We start from the raw sequence: 15,005 nt of genomic DNA, 5'->3' as shown, positions 1-15,005 counted from the left end.
CGACGTAGAATCACCTACAAAAGCAATGATCCATAGGACATGCGATGAGGTTGAACATGATGTGTGACTGGTGACAAACTTCAAAAAGGTTATGGATGGAAAAAAAACTATTGGGAAATACTTGGTTCTTAGGCAAAAAGGGTACATCTGGTTGGTCATTTTCAAGCCCGAGAAGTGCCATTTCCGGTGATCTGGGTGGTATCAAAACCAGAAAATTTCTTGTACGCTGCGCGCCAACCGATGGTGGCGCTCCGCTTAGATAGTAATTCGCGCCCCGGGTTAGAAAATCCTGGATACGCCCCTGGTACATATGTCAATCGTAAAAAAAGCGGAAAGGGGTTCGCATTTCCATATTTTTGAGCCTCCAATTGATTTTTGAGGATTCGGGGCAATTTTATCTATTTCCCAGCAATTTTCAAATATAAACTAAGTAGGCTCATTCTGCATTTTTTTTTCTCGAAATTTGTTCACACTAACCGCTCCCCCGGTGTTGGCGTTTTAAGGGCTGCAGGAATGACAGTAGACGCTTACACTACGTGAGTAGTGTGGTTTCCACCGTTGACGTTAGGGGCTGCAGGAGCGACGTGAGGCGTTCACAGTACGTCAACAGTGTGGTTTTCACTGCTGGCGTAAGGGGGCGACGTACGTGAGGCGCATACGCTACGTCATTGGCGTGGTTTTCGCTGTTAGCGTAAGAGGGCGACGTGAGGCGCATACATTACGTCAATAGCATAGTTTCCGCTGTTGGCGTGAAGGGCTGGAGGAGCACCTCTATAAACAGAGCTGCAAAATATAAATCATATGTGAAGTTTCACGCATATAGTTTGTCAGTTTATTTGAAGCATATTCCATTACATTAAGTGCATCTCCCATCATAAACATTTAAATTCAGAATAATATGCTTTGTGTGGCCTTTAAAACGATAGTTCACAACTTAAAGGAGATTATCACTCGAACCGTAATTTAATAGGAGTAGAACGGCAACACGTCTTATTTGATAACGTCACATCCTTACTTCTGTATAATATATCTTTATGTTTCACATCGTTTTTGGTGACCAATTTCTACATGGACAACACAGTCAGTGGGACGCAGTTGATGCATACAAGCAATTTATCTTATATGCAACGACTGTGTTGAAACTTGCATGGCCTACATTTGAAACTGAAAGGGAAAGTTAACACTTTTAGTTACAGCTAGGTACTGACACAAGAAAAGTTATGTGTGGCCGATCTACTCTTATCAAATAGCAACATGCAAACCACAGAAATCATATACCTAGCATTGGGTTCGCGTATACACGCCCGTGATACGATTTGCAGCAACTTGAGCGCGCGTTGCCTCATGGGAACTCTACCCAAGAAAAAAGCCTACACTGCTTTTCGCCACTGAGATTAATAGTGAATTTCAACAGCAAATTACGAGAAACTCGTACATTGATAGGAGTGAACTTGATAGAGAAAAAAATATGTGCGAAAGTACAATCAATAAAGTTGAGCAACTAAAATTGATAAGGAACCTACATTTCAATTAGATTCGAATGAACTGGTTCCACGAAATGCATTGTGCATAGCATACTGTGTGGCAAGGCCTATAGCATGTGTTTCGAATTGGAGCAAGTTAGCAAGAGAAGGTAGTTTGCAAAGTTTATCTTCAGTTCGGTGACTGCGCACAGTGAGGATATCTGGCTACTGACTGGTGGTCCACACAGTTGACTGCCTCAAAGCTGGGCCGCTCAAATACGTATACACGACAGGCTAGTTTCAGTCGAGAATGGCTTAATTCATTGCAGATATCAGGGAATGGTTCATCCATGCCGATACATGCGAACACCATCTAACTCGCTCACCGTATTGAACCGCAGACCGTATACTTGCTCAGATTATGTCACCATGAGGAATCAGCACCATGGCAATAACTTAACGACATATCTCATGTGTCGTCTTCATGCAATACGGTCACCCACCGTGACCGCAGACTGTGTGCCCGTAACGGATAGCTGTCATGAACAATTTTTGGCGTTGAAAATTACTGAAGCATACTGCACCGTTGAACCAGAACATGATCCGCAGCCAACGGCGTGGTGGAGAATTAAGGACACTATGACGACAACTCCGGTTGATGCGTCACAGCCGAAGGGTGATCTCACTGCGACTATGTCCGCAGTACAAGTCATCGTTAAGGCGGGGAAACTTGTAATGTTTTCATCTCATTAGGAATTCCATGCACAGTGTACATGCAGTGTAGGCCTGGGCCTACTCTCTACTGATACACTCCATTCACACAACCCTTATAGCCCAGGCCATCAGTGCACATCCCAGTTCACTGGCGGGCTAATTTATTACACGAGAGTTGAATGAGTGCCCTCTGCTGGCCGCACACATGAATCTAGGCTATCCCTGGTGTCAATCCATTCTCCCTTTGCACACACGTTAGTACTCATTACGTGATGTCCTTTTTGGCGTTCCACTCCGTCTTATATTTTCTACTCAAATTCACGTTTTCGGAGTCATCTGTCTCCAAGTGATACGCAAATTCATTTTTAGTTATAATCACACATTTTTCTATGGATGAATAAAGCGTTCGGAATTAAAAAGCTCGCGAATTATGGCGATGAAAATAACCCCTGAGTTCCCTAACCTTCAGTGTCAACCGGAAAACGCTGTGTAGGCTAGTTTTTTTGGGAAGAGTTCCCATGATGCAACGCGCGCCCAATTTGCTGCAAACAGCTGACGCGAACCCAGATCTAGATATATGATTTCTGTGATGAAAACAGTCATAGCTTGGTAACCCAACATGCCGTGAAGTTGGAAAATATTCTACAATTATGAATTTTATTGCTCAATCAGTTTTCATGTTTTACGAACTATTACGGGCAAAATTGCATCGACCTCCGCCCAGCACACATGGAAACCACTTATTGTATCATATAAATTACACAATTGACCTAGTAAGACCCTCATACCAAATATGAAACAATTTTAATGCACTGTATCCGTGTTATAATTTATAGTAATTTCTCAAATTTGACATTAAGCCCTGCCAATTCATAAATAATCACGATGTGACCACCGAAAGCAAGAGTCCACAACAACCGACAATGGTTATAATGGTTACTATGAGCAGGGGTGATTATGTAAAGCGCCTTTTGTCGTTGCTCCCCTGAAGTTGTACAGGGCGCTATATAAATGTATGAACACTACATTATCATTATACAGTAAACAAAAAATGCACAGCCTCTGTTATAACTATTAATGTGAAAATTAATTGATAATGTGAAAACGCCCGATAGTTTAAACACAGTACCAATAATGTGGAAACGTCCGATAATGTAAAAATATCTACCGATAATGTAGAAACGGTTTTGAAGTCTTAACAGCATCGGAGAAAAGTGTTTACACAAAAAGATGAGCAGAGCGGTAAGAAACCCCGCCGTTCCCGCGTCCGGCGGAAAGCCTCATTCACGAAAACATTTAACTCAAGTTTCCCTCACTACCTGCGCGAGCCACCATCACCACCCGAATACTTCAAAAGAATCAGCAAGGAGGACAAACCATCTAACAATTGTCGTTCGCACTTGGGAACGCCCATGTCATTCGCATTTCCTGTGCCTGCCCCTCGAAAATCATACCGATGGGGGTCAGGCACCACATATCGATATATGGCAACGCGGCCGTTGACACCGTTCCGCCGCAATCTTGCTCCAAAGCACGACACGACCCCTGACCGCCAAAAGGGCCATCCCAATCTGCGTCGGTCACCAAACGGTCATAGCTGCTGCATTGGTACGGCAAAGTCACCCAAACTGACATTTCGGTCATGCACACTCCAAATGCATTCACGTGCAGTAGAAGAGGAACTTCTGCCTCACCCGTCCCATCGAAATCCTTCTCGCCGCTGACATCTTCCCACGGCCAAACCCCAGTACAACCGAAACCGTTGTCTCGGACGGTCACGTATATTCCCTTCCCTCCAAGTCCGCTCCCGAACGCCTGCACTACACAGGGCGTCAGTACGGCGTTCCCGAGGCTGGTCTGCAATGCTAATAGGTAAGCGATGAGAATTGCGGCAGTCTTCATTGTCGAGGTCGCTGGTCAGCAAATATGTGGATATGGGTGATGAGCCACTCGATTCCTATGTATAGAAAAACATGGAGGAAATTATAGAGAAAAAAGTTGAGTCGGATTCGAAACTTCTGCGATTGTTATGAGTGGAATTCTGATCCAGAAAGCCATAAAATGCGTTGAAATTCTTGCCTCTAGATAAGACATCATGGAGGGTGGTTTACTATGACAAGTATGGCATCAACCCATTTCGGCACTTCCCAGTTTGGGCATTACATTACGTCGCCCCTCATGATCGAATAATAATGAGATTGGACAAACTTTTATCACAGCCGCACAGAGGACTTTACTCTAATACCACCGTTGCTGAGATACTAACATTACTTGGAAATTACTCTTAGAACGGTCTACTTATTATTATCCACGACATCATCAACGGAGCACATCTACTTATTATGAGCAACCCCTGTTTTCACCCCTCTCAGTTTGGAGCATTAGGAGGTTGATGTTACATACACAGGCACGCACACGCACCCACATACACACGCAAGCATGATCGCGTAGATGTTTTTGCCTTTGGCAGGGAATAAAAAATAGAGTCTCTAAGAAGAAGAAAACAAACGGAAAGCCAAGAAGGCAAGAGGCTTAGTGATTCCTGATAAGGGAATACTCACAGTACCACCGATAAGTAACTATACAACTGCACTTACATTCACGGCTTAAAAATCGGGAGGAATGGAGTCCACTGCCTCTTTGCTCAAATAGCGCATGGAATTGTGAGTACAATCAGACAACAGGAAATCATTGGACGCGAGGAAAACAAGATCCGACCTGGGCTGTCTTATGGCTACAACTCAATGACAGAACTGTCTTCACCAAGTATGCAACAGAGCCGTGTATACAGACGGCACTGGTAATTTTAACGTGCATATGAAATGACACGAGCCAGTTACGGCTAAAACTGAAAACGTTTACGTAGGCTATGTCGACTGAAACAAAATCCGGGAAAACGAAAACGAAACCTCCGGATCTGAGGTAATCAAATATGGCAGCACTGGCAGTAAGGTTATCCCTACAACGATTGGATGACCTTCGGTCTGGACAATGAACTCGAATTAGTATTGTTTTGTTTTTTTTTAGTTGGAACTGATTGATATAGACTATTCTTCCATGGACATGTGTTTGCTTCGAACGAGATGGTCCCATATTTACATGTTAAGGAGTTGAGATAAGGTAATAGAGACGGAGGGTGATGATTGGGGTGGAGATGGGGGGGGGGATTATCGACATATTTTGGAAGTATGTGATATTTCCATTATTTCAATGCAGTTACAGTCAGTGTTGAAATGAGGGAGGCCTGGCTAATCAATGTATTGGTACGTGACAACGTGTAAGACTTATTCATATTCTTTCGTAGTAAAACATCTCCCTTTCCGAATACTGTTCAAAGGACTTGGATGAATTATAATTGTTTCGGTAGATAAGCTATGATACATCAAATCCCATTTCGATTGTCGTGCGTAGTGAAAAAAAAACCCTTTTAAATGTGTATTTTAGATTGCTGATCTATATTAGCCACACCGGTAGTCCATATTACATATTTATATGCATTCATAACGAAATCGATTAGGACCCAGTCTCGTACCAGATGCCAAATAAGGTTGCAGATTCCCACTGATCGCTGGCATTAATGTTTTCAATGTGATTCAATTTCAAAATCAGTTCGTCTAGAAATACCTTGAAGCTCCAATCAGCCTTTAGTCCAATTTCGAAGATATCCATAGTATTCTGCTGTACTGACTGATACAATAAGGAAAAAATCCGTTGAAACTAGTGAATTACTCGAATCGTTGGATCTGCCGGCAGCTACCGAGACGTTTCTGATCTCACCTGTTTCTCAAATAGCTACTCTCTGTAAGCAGTTTGGCAAGTGGGAATGACACTAAGGCCCAGCTGGGCTAGCCCATATCCACACATTTGATAACACAAAGTCGATCAGGGGTCATTGAAGGTCAATGAGTGAACTTTGTGGTATTAAATGGGACTCACTACATACAGTGAACATTGAGTGTCAAACAGTTTGAAGTTCACTCATTGAAAAGTATTGTAACCACCCTAACAATAAAACCAAATTTTGAATCTTATGGCAAGGAATCACTGAGCCTTTTGGCTCTTGTTGCAAATATCTCAAAGGCTGATTGGAGCTTTAACGACACTGCACTTAAGGAAAAGATGAACGATTGTTTCAATTTCTTCACCGAATAACGAACAGAGGCCAGGTTACCATTCGAATATAACATACCATGGAAGATCTTGACGTCTAAATGTGCATCATGAAAATTATAAGGCAATAAATGAATATTTGCCCACCTATTGCGAAAAGTGAGTGACAGGAAGGCAATTCATTCAGCGATCTTCTTCTCTGGGTCTGCAATATAATTGTCGCCTGGAAAAGTGAGAGGTCATTTACAGGTTAAATTGACCACATCAGTAGTTTCAAACCCAACGGTGAACTTGGTTAAAAAGTGATTATCTGTCTGAGAAGATACTTTTCTGATGAGTAGATTTTACTGATCCAGTCACACGGCTGCCCGGTGGCGTAATTTTTTCCCAAGGTGGCAATTGGCCAAGAACCAATCAAATTCTTCCATTTGGGGTGACGCCCCTTTTCTGGGAACAACTTTTTGAACATTTTTCTCACTTTTTACTTCACCACGGGATCTGCGGGACTCGATTCCCTCTGGGGAATCATTTCGGCTCCTTAGATCCTTTATTGTAGCTTTTTGATAATGTTTTAGAATTTTTACTCTTTAAGAACTCGTTTTATTTGAACAGCCCCTTTTTGTAAACTGGTAAAGACAGCTTCTTAGATCCTTTGTTGTAGCTTCTTGATAATTTTGATAACTTTTGTAACGCTTTTTATGTTTTCACTATTAACTTAGTCTCATAAACTTTTATATGTCTTAACCTGTATCTTGATGTTTTGTATATTGTTATAGTTTTATCCTATTTATAAATTTCTCTGTAAATTTATACTGGAATAAAGATATGGATGAATGAAAATACTTAATTTCTGGAATATTCGTTTGGGCTAACTTGATGATGACGTCGGCTCCTCGTTGTAGTTCTTATAGTTAATGTTAATCCGTTGTTTTTGAGGTCAACCAGAATAAGTTCGTTAAACTTAATATATGCAACAGAGCACCCTTGGATGGCATTCAACACCATTTGTCCTCAACAAATTTGTAATAAATTATTAACATGTCATTTGAGACCACATAATCTTATTTTATCCATATAATCTTAATTTTTCCCATTGAGTTTTGGAGTACAACTGAGGAACTAGTCTGATAGGCTGTGTAATAAACTCATAGGTCCAGTCAATTTAACTAGTTAACCTCAACTGTATAAAGGGTAATTCCAAAAAAAAGATAAGTTAATGTGCTATAGGAATACAATCATAGCTAGACTGAGAGCAGTGGCTTTTAACGGTCCATAGCATATCAAAGTTTATTTTGTTCCTGAAGTTACCAAAACACAATACGGGGTATTTTTTTGTGAATCTCAAACAAAGCTTTCTTAAGAACCACTCAGTTTCCGAAACTACCCACGGTCCGGTATGAGAATTTGCTACACTAACACTGTGGCTTAGAATGTGACCACATTGAAACTGGTATACTTTGGTTTTCTTACAAAAGTGATTTAGATTGAATTCTATGTGTATTAAGTTTTTATCTTATGGTCTTGCTGACTTATATGTCTCTGGTATTGCAACGAATATCATGCTTGTTTTGTTGTAGGTTGTGTAAATCTTGTAAAAACACATTTATGTCAAACAATGCAAACCCTTGAACCGCATGACTGTTTGTGTTGTTTGTGTTGCTTGGCTTACCACCAAAAAAAAAACATTACAATAAAATCAATTCCACCTACAGAGTGACAAGAAAAGAAAACGGCTTTTAAGGAATTTAATGGCGCTAATTTGAAACAGGGTAATTTTAATTTAAACAAATATATGGCTCTTAAAGGCATCCGTAGATTAACTTAAAGGAGAATAGCGCCTCATCAGGCCACGTATTCAGTGGACGGTGGCTGCAAGCATGCCGGTCGCAGAGATGTCACCACCTCTGGCCAAAGGCAAGGATTCGCGCACGCCACCTAGCACGCTTCTGGTCGATTTGACCGACCCTCTGCGCATCCTCCCGGGTTCTTTTTTTTTTTTTTTTTTTTTTAAAGGTTCACTTTATTCAACCAAAATCAAAATGTACAGATAAAACAAGTGCACTTAGTGCACTTTTTGACAAGTACTAAACAGAATTTAGTAAAAAAATAATCCAAACATTTAATGCAGAACAAAGGAAGTATATATTAAGACTTTAGAAAAGAAAAACAAAACCTTAAGAGACATTTGTCTTGAGATTAATATGAAGTTTGTCTTTTTTAATTTTAACAAAAGACGTTCCGGACGTCCAAAGTTTACTGAACTGACGTTTTGTAAGACGACTGAAGTCTGCTTCTACTCGGGTTTTAATTTCTTTTGCGATAATCGAGAGAAGAGCAGTCCCAGTTTGGGCTTGGTCTTCAAAAATATGAAGGCACCTTGACTTCCAAATAGCAAATTTCGTAATACAAAAGATAAACCAAATTCTGTTGAAAACTATCTGTGGAAAGTCGACACAAGGGAATCCAAACAAATACAGTTTCATGTTAAATGAGCTGTTATCACCAGCTAATCTGTGAAAAATTTTCTCTACCCAAATCAAAACTGTCTTGGCTTTTGGGCATTCCCAGAAAATGTGAGAAATAGTCTCAATTTCGTTACACTCCTCGCAAGGACAAATACCGTCACCCATTCCCCAGTCCTTTATCCTTTTACCGGTGTACAAAATGTGATGTGCTAGACGCCATTGAAAATCCATTAATTTGTTGCCTAGCATGTTACTAAAGGCCAGCTTCCAGATGGTCTCCCAAGGGAACGTTGGGTAATCTCTAACAGCAATTAAGTTGGCACCACTGGGTTGAAGGGATTTAGTAATAAGTTTGATACTCTTACTGGACTGAAAGAAAAGGCTGTCCATGGAATGTAACCTCCTAATGATATCACTTGCGTAAAGTAAAGAGGGTGGACAAACGGCAGAATTTGGCCGCGTATTGGACCATAACTGAGGGAAGACTCTACGGAGTGGCATGGCCAGAAAGAAACGAGCTATAATAAAATGGATAGGCGGGTCTTGCATGCGAGTCAGCAAGGTAAATAACGGTCTAATTAACAATGGATCCATCTTATTTCTAAAACTATCTAAACCTAAGCCGCCTTGTAGTCTGTCCAAGATGATGACTTTCCTAGACACAAGGTCGGGTTTGTTTTCACCCCAAATAAAGGAGAAAACGGCTTTGTTTACTTCCTTGACCACACTATCAGGCACACGAAAAACGGGGGCCACAAAGTAAAACAGTGGATAAATAACAGTATTATTAACCAGTACTTTGCCTAGGAGAGTCAAATGTCTGCTGCTCCAAGAGTTAGCAAGTAGAGTGGCAGATTTAACCTTTGTAGCCCAATTACAATGGACAGCCTCCTTTGAACCAAAAGTCACACCCGTGATTTTGATTGAAGAGGTACTCCAATGAATGTTGGTGGGTAACTGACGAGAGGCAAACGTACCCAACTTTAAGCCACAAGTCTTGCTCATGTTTACAGAAGCACCGGTAGCTTTTTGAAAAAGTTTAAACACATTAAAATACTGTGCGATATCACCAATATTGGTTGCAACACATGTGGCGTCATCCGCGTATTGAAGAAATTTAACACGTCTGCCACTCCCACCAGGGATGGGAAAGCCCCGGATGCTATTGCAACTATTAATATATCTAGAAATTGGCTCAATAAATAACACATACAGAACCGGTGAAAGGGGGCAGCCCTGCCTCACCCCTCGAGCAATGGGTATAATATCAGAGAGATTTCCGTTGATAAGAATACGACTGTAAATATTGTTGTACAAAATAGTCACCCATTTTCGAAAATTGCTACCAAACCGTAACTTCTCGAGAACTCTCATAAGAAATGACCAAGAAACTTTATCGAAAGCTTTGTGTTGGTCGATTGAGATGAGGGCACAATCAATTTTCTTCATGGCAGAATAATCAATTATATCTCTAATTATGAACATATTATCGTGAATAGATCTGCCAGGGACAGAACACGTTTGATGCTCGTTTACAATAGTGGGCAATACTTTAGACATTCTGATTTGTAGAACCTTCGAGATCAGTTTATAGTCTGTGTTAAGCAGACTGATTGGACGCCAATTGGTTGGGTCAGTCTTATCACCTTTCTTTGGGAGAAGTGTAACGATGCCTGTACGCTGAGACATTGACATAGTGCCAGTTTTGAAAATGTTGTTATAAACACCGAGGAGGTCTTCGCCCAACATATCTAGGAAGGAGGAATAGAATTCATATGGAAGACCATCAATACCCGGAGATTTGTTATTGGAAGCAAGCGACAGAGCAATCTTTATCTCATCTAGAGTGATAGGTTTTTCAAGACTTCCAATGTCCTCATCATTTAACATGTTGTGCAAACTATTAATGAAAACATCTTGAGAACTCTCGTCAAACCCTTCGTGGTTGGAATAGAGATCACTAAAGAATTTGTGGAAAACCTCTATAATTTCCTTATTATTGCAGGTAATATTACCGTCCGGTTTGCGGACTTGATGAACAACTTTCTGATCGGCTTGACGTTTTTCTTTTCTAAAGAAAAAGGCAGATGGTTTTTCCCCTTCTTCAAGAAATTTAGCTCTGGAACGAATGTAAGCACCTCTTAACTCAGTGTTCATAATATCATCAATTTCCTGAGAATTTGAAGTCGCACAAAGCGTTTGAAGCTCTTTAAGCCGATTTCTCTTCTGACGAGCAATGCGGGAGCTGTGCCGAACCGCAAGCGTTTTAATTCTAGACTTAACGTTCTCCCACCAATCAGATAAAGCATTAAAACCTGGCTTCAGAGTAGACCAAAGCTTATAATAAACACGTAATTCTTTGCAGAATTCCTTATCATTGTTAAGAGTGCACATTGTACTTCCAATAACCTTTCCCCCGAGTAGCAGTGTGAGGAATTTTGATGTTGACCTGAATAGGCTTATGGTCAGAATAAGGGATCGGCGACGTAGTCGCTTTGTTGACAAAAAAATCTCTCGAAGAGTAGATTCGATCAATTCTAGAACTTTGACTGTTGTTAAAACGAAACCAGGTATGACCGGGTATGGTGGGGTGGATAACCCTATAACAATCAACAAGATTATAAGTGACAATAAGATCGTTGATCTCATCCCGGCCTACAAAAGCAGAACGGTTGGACGAAATGTTTGAGCGATCGATGTCATCCATTACACAATTAAAATCGCCCCCCAAAATAATAGGGTCGTAACCACGGGTGTAAATGTAAATTTGCCTGAAAAACGCTTTCCTTTCACTCGGGGCGTTAGGCGCATAAATGTTACAAACCCGGACAGTACTGTTATGAATAGTGCAGAGGGCAGAAATGCAACGACCAAAGGTATCGTGTCTTACTTGCGAAATGACGCAACACAGTTTACTACTGAAAGCAATACCCACCCCACAAGAGTGATTAGAAGAACTAGGGGAGAAAATAAAAGGACCACCCCATTGACGTCTGAAAAATTGAGAGTCGGCACTATCCGACAAATACAGTTCTTGCAGAAGAATAATATCAAAATTGAATATCTTAGCCCATTGTAAAATCTTTGAACATTTTTTGTTGTCTCTTAGTCCATTAACGTTAAGTGAAGCAATCGATATGTTCATAGTAGCCATAGAGAGAGATAAAGTAAAGAACAGAACGAGATGTATACCACAATGAGATTCCGATGATCAGGCATTCCTTAAAAAATACCTGTCGAAAAATTCTATCTCCTTTTTACTGACAAATTCTGGGTGCTCGTCAGCCATTGTAAGATCCATTCCTGGGGGGATTTACACGTATTCTTGCATGACTTCATAGCACATGGGTACTTTGAAGGTTTCAGCTTTGGGTGGGCGTTTAACAGGTGCTCTTTCAAAACGTGATACTCAGAAAAAATTTCCGGGCATCCCTTTGCTTTACATGAGTGCCATGGCTCATCCTCTAGAAAAATTTGTGACATTTTCACATTATCTTTGGGATCCTCGGCGGGGAAGCGAAGACTTGACCTGGATCTTTCTGGTCTTTTAACTGCTTCAGGTTGGGAGACACTTTTTCTCTTGGGTCTTAAGCTGGGACGAAATTTATTATCCCCAACGATGTCCTCTTGTGACGATATTTCAGGTGAAGGTTTAGACTGTCTTCTTTCGCTGTTCGATACTTCCCGATGTTCTGTTTGAGGGGTGGCCCAGCTACTTGATGCTATAGACATTGTCTCCATAACCTCTGTGTTTTCGAACAAATCTGTGTCGCTATCGTTGATTGTTTGACTTTCTTCTTTTTTCTCTAGGTCCTGTGTCATACCTTGTGTATCGACCGTTTCGGCAATGGTGTTGCCGTCAGTTACTTTTGCCGTTGGCTCGTCAGTTTCTTCCGACATTGTTGCCTCTTGTTGCACGACAGCAGGACCCTTGACCCAGGCTCTGGCGGTAGGGCTGATTTTGTTCGCAAAGGAAATTGGGCAGCTACGAGAGGTGTGCCCCAACTTTTCGCATACGGTGCACTTAACTTCAGTCACACATTGCTTTGCTGTATGTCCAATTTCGTGACAGTTGTAGCACTTTATCTGGTCACAGTGTTTTGCTTCATGTCCGTTTGCTCCACATTTCAGGCAAGTTCTGGGCTGGCCTCTATATCTCACCCAACAGTTTCTTCCACCAAGTCTTAAGGATGAAGGGATGTCTTTGGTGATTTCAACCTGATACTGCCGAATTCCATTAAACACCTGTGGGTAGTCGGAAAGTGTAAGGAAACGACCACTCACAACTTTACCGTAACGGCCTAGAATATACCTCACCACGTTGTCCCCCAATTCATACGGTACATGCAAAACCGTAACTATCGTCGTGCAACCGGTGTATGTTGTTGCAGTGCAGCAATCTGCACTCGATAGAGCAGGCCAAAATTTCTTCTTCAAATCTACTGTTTTGAAAGTCACGTCCCATAGTCTACCGGGGAGTTCCTGAACCGCCGTTAGATGTTCTCCGGGATCTATGCACTTTTCCTTCAAAAGATTAAAAAGAACTGACTTTCCCTCACTACAATCTAGGTGAAGCTGTATGGACGTGTCTCGACTAAGAGCAGCCATGTTGCGGGTTCTTTTGCGACAACAAGGGAGACATGGTACGGGATCCTAGGCCACAAAAAAGCACCATGCCACAGCCAGAGGTATTATCGCCAGAGGCCTGTCTTGAACCCTAGCCACGATTTACACGACCGACGAGGAATGAGTCTTTCGTCACCCTCTTAACAGCATCGGCCATCACATCAGCTAGTAAATTATATGGTTGAATTAATATATCAAGACTTCAGCGTCAACTACTGAAAGAGAAAAAGAAATTTTAAACGTGTATAACCAACCATTGATGGAGTCGAACTCAGTTCATAAGGTTACCAGTCCACTGCTCTACCCTCTGAGCCATTTGACAAGTTAACTTTTAACCAGCTTAAATTGGTATTATTGGTTGGATACAATCTGTTCCTAACAGTGAATGACACTGCCTTCAACGAAATCTCTATTCACCCTGCCTCACTCTCATTAGAACAACGGATCTGAATATCTTCATTAACAAGAAGCTCACGCTTCAATGTCTTGGTTTACATTGCAGCAAGCAGTGGGAATGTCGTTTCCTTTCAAATCGTAAATGTACAATAGGCTTATGCCCCGATACTATCGATGATTTCGAAGCAAACAGTAAAAGAAAACGGATTCCGTGAAATCTCCTTATTCAGAAAAGGTTGCTTAAGAGGTATGCTCGCAAGAGAAGTCTTGCGGTAAGTTGTCTCCCTTTACACTGACTATATTCTATGCAGACGATCATGAACTGGGATTAAGCCTGAAATTTCAACAAACAATACCTATTCACATTTCAAGACCATTATGAATGAGGAAGGGACAAAACTTATTAAGTCAATTACGTTAACTACATGTGACTAATCTTTATTTAGGGATCTGAATGGCTGAAAATAGCACAGTAACTTCGAAACCCGAAACAGGATTAATAGGGTTAAGAGTTTATGCAAGTAGATTTGGGAAACACGGGATCGGGAATCCGTCAACTACAAGACTTTGTTTAGTCCGCAGTGACTTGATGTGTTTATTGATTCTCTGAAACAGCGGCATTTGGGTGTATATAGGTCCCCCCCCCCCCCCCCAAATGACATACAGAAGTGTGTATCCTTTTTATAAATTTCTCTGTAAATTTATATTGGAATAAAGAAGTGAAAAAAAAGGCCTACAAAACATCAGAATCATCTTTATAAGTATCAGGGACGTAGCCAGGGGGGGAGCAGGGGGAGCGACCGCTCCCCCCCCCTTTCAGTGTCGATTTTTTTTTGAAACTGTTGTTTTTTTTAGCATGGTATTTTGTCAGTGCTCTTTTGATCTTGAATACTCGTCAGCTCCGTTAACTCGATTGTAATCGTAGTAACATTCACGCCTACTGATTCAACTACTAACTTAGTTTGGCAGATGCAATTAGCTAAATTTAGCCTATAGCCTATTACAAGCCTACAGTTGGCCACTGCGTAATAAAATACATATTGCCTACCTAACCGCACTCTATATGGAATGTCACGAACCGTATGCTCAACAACGTTCGTTTTCATCCTTTCTATGATTCGTCCTAAGTTGTGCACGAACAGCATGTTATGAAGCTAAGCTATAGCAATCGTACGTGATACGCACTTCCTTTAAATAATTATTACACTGCTAACGATAACGATATTTGTTT

The 15,005-nt window shown here is 41.2% G+C and overlaps 1 long non-coding RNA gene across 1 annotated transcript; it reads right to left on the bottom strand.

Moving 5' to 3' along the window:
• Nucleotides 1-818: 818 nt before the first annotated feature.
• Nucleotides 819-5,213, bottom strand: LOC139958761 (uncharacterized). The gene is made up of 2 exons (XR_011789859.1): nucleotides 4,775-5,213; nucleotides 819-4,134 (listed from the first exon to the last, which is right to left on the bottom strand). It is a non-coding gene; the product is annotated as an uncharacterized lncRNA (long non-coding RNA).
• Between the last annotated feature and the right edge of the window lie 9,792 nt (nucleotides 5,214-15,005).

The sequence above is a fragment of the Apostichopus japonicus genome, chromosome 18 (genome assembly GCF_037975245.1).
Source record: "Apostichopus japonicus isolate 1M-3 chromosome 18, ASM3797524v1, whole genome shotgun sequence".
Classification (NCBI taxonomy): Eukaryota; Metazoa; Echinodermata; class Holothuroidea; order Aspidochirotida; family Stichopodidae; genus Apostichopus; species Apostichopus japonicus.
Note: the sequence above shows the minus strand (reverse complement) of the source record. Positions and strands in the feature narration are given on the sequence as shown.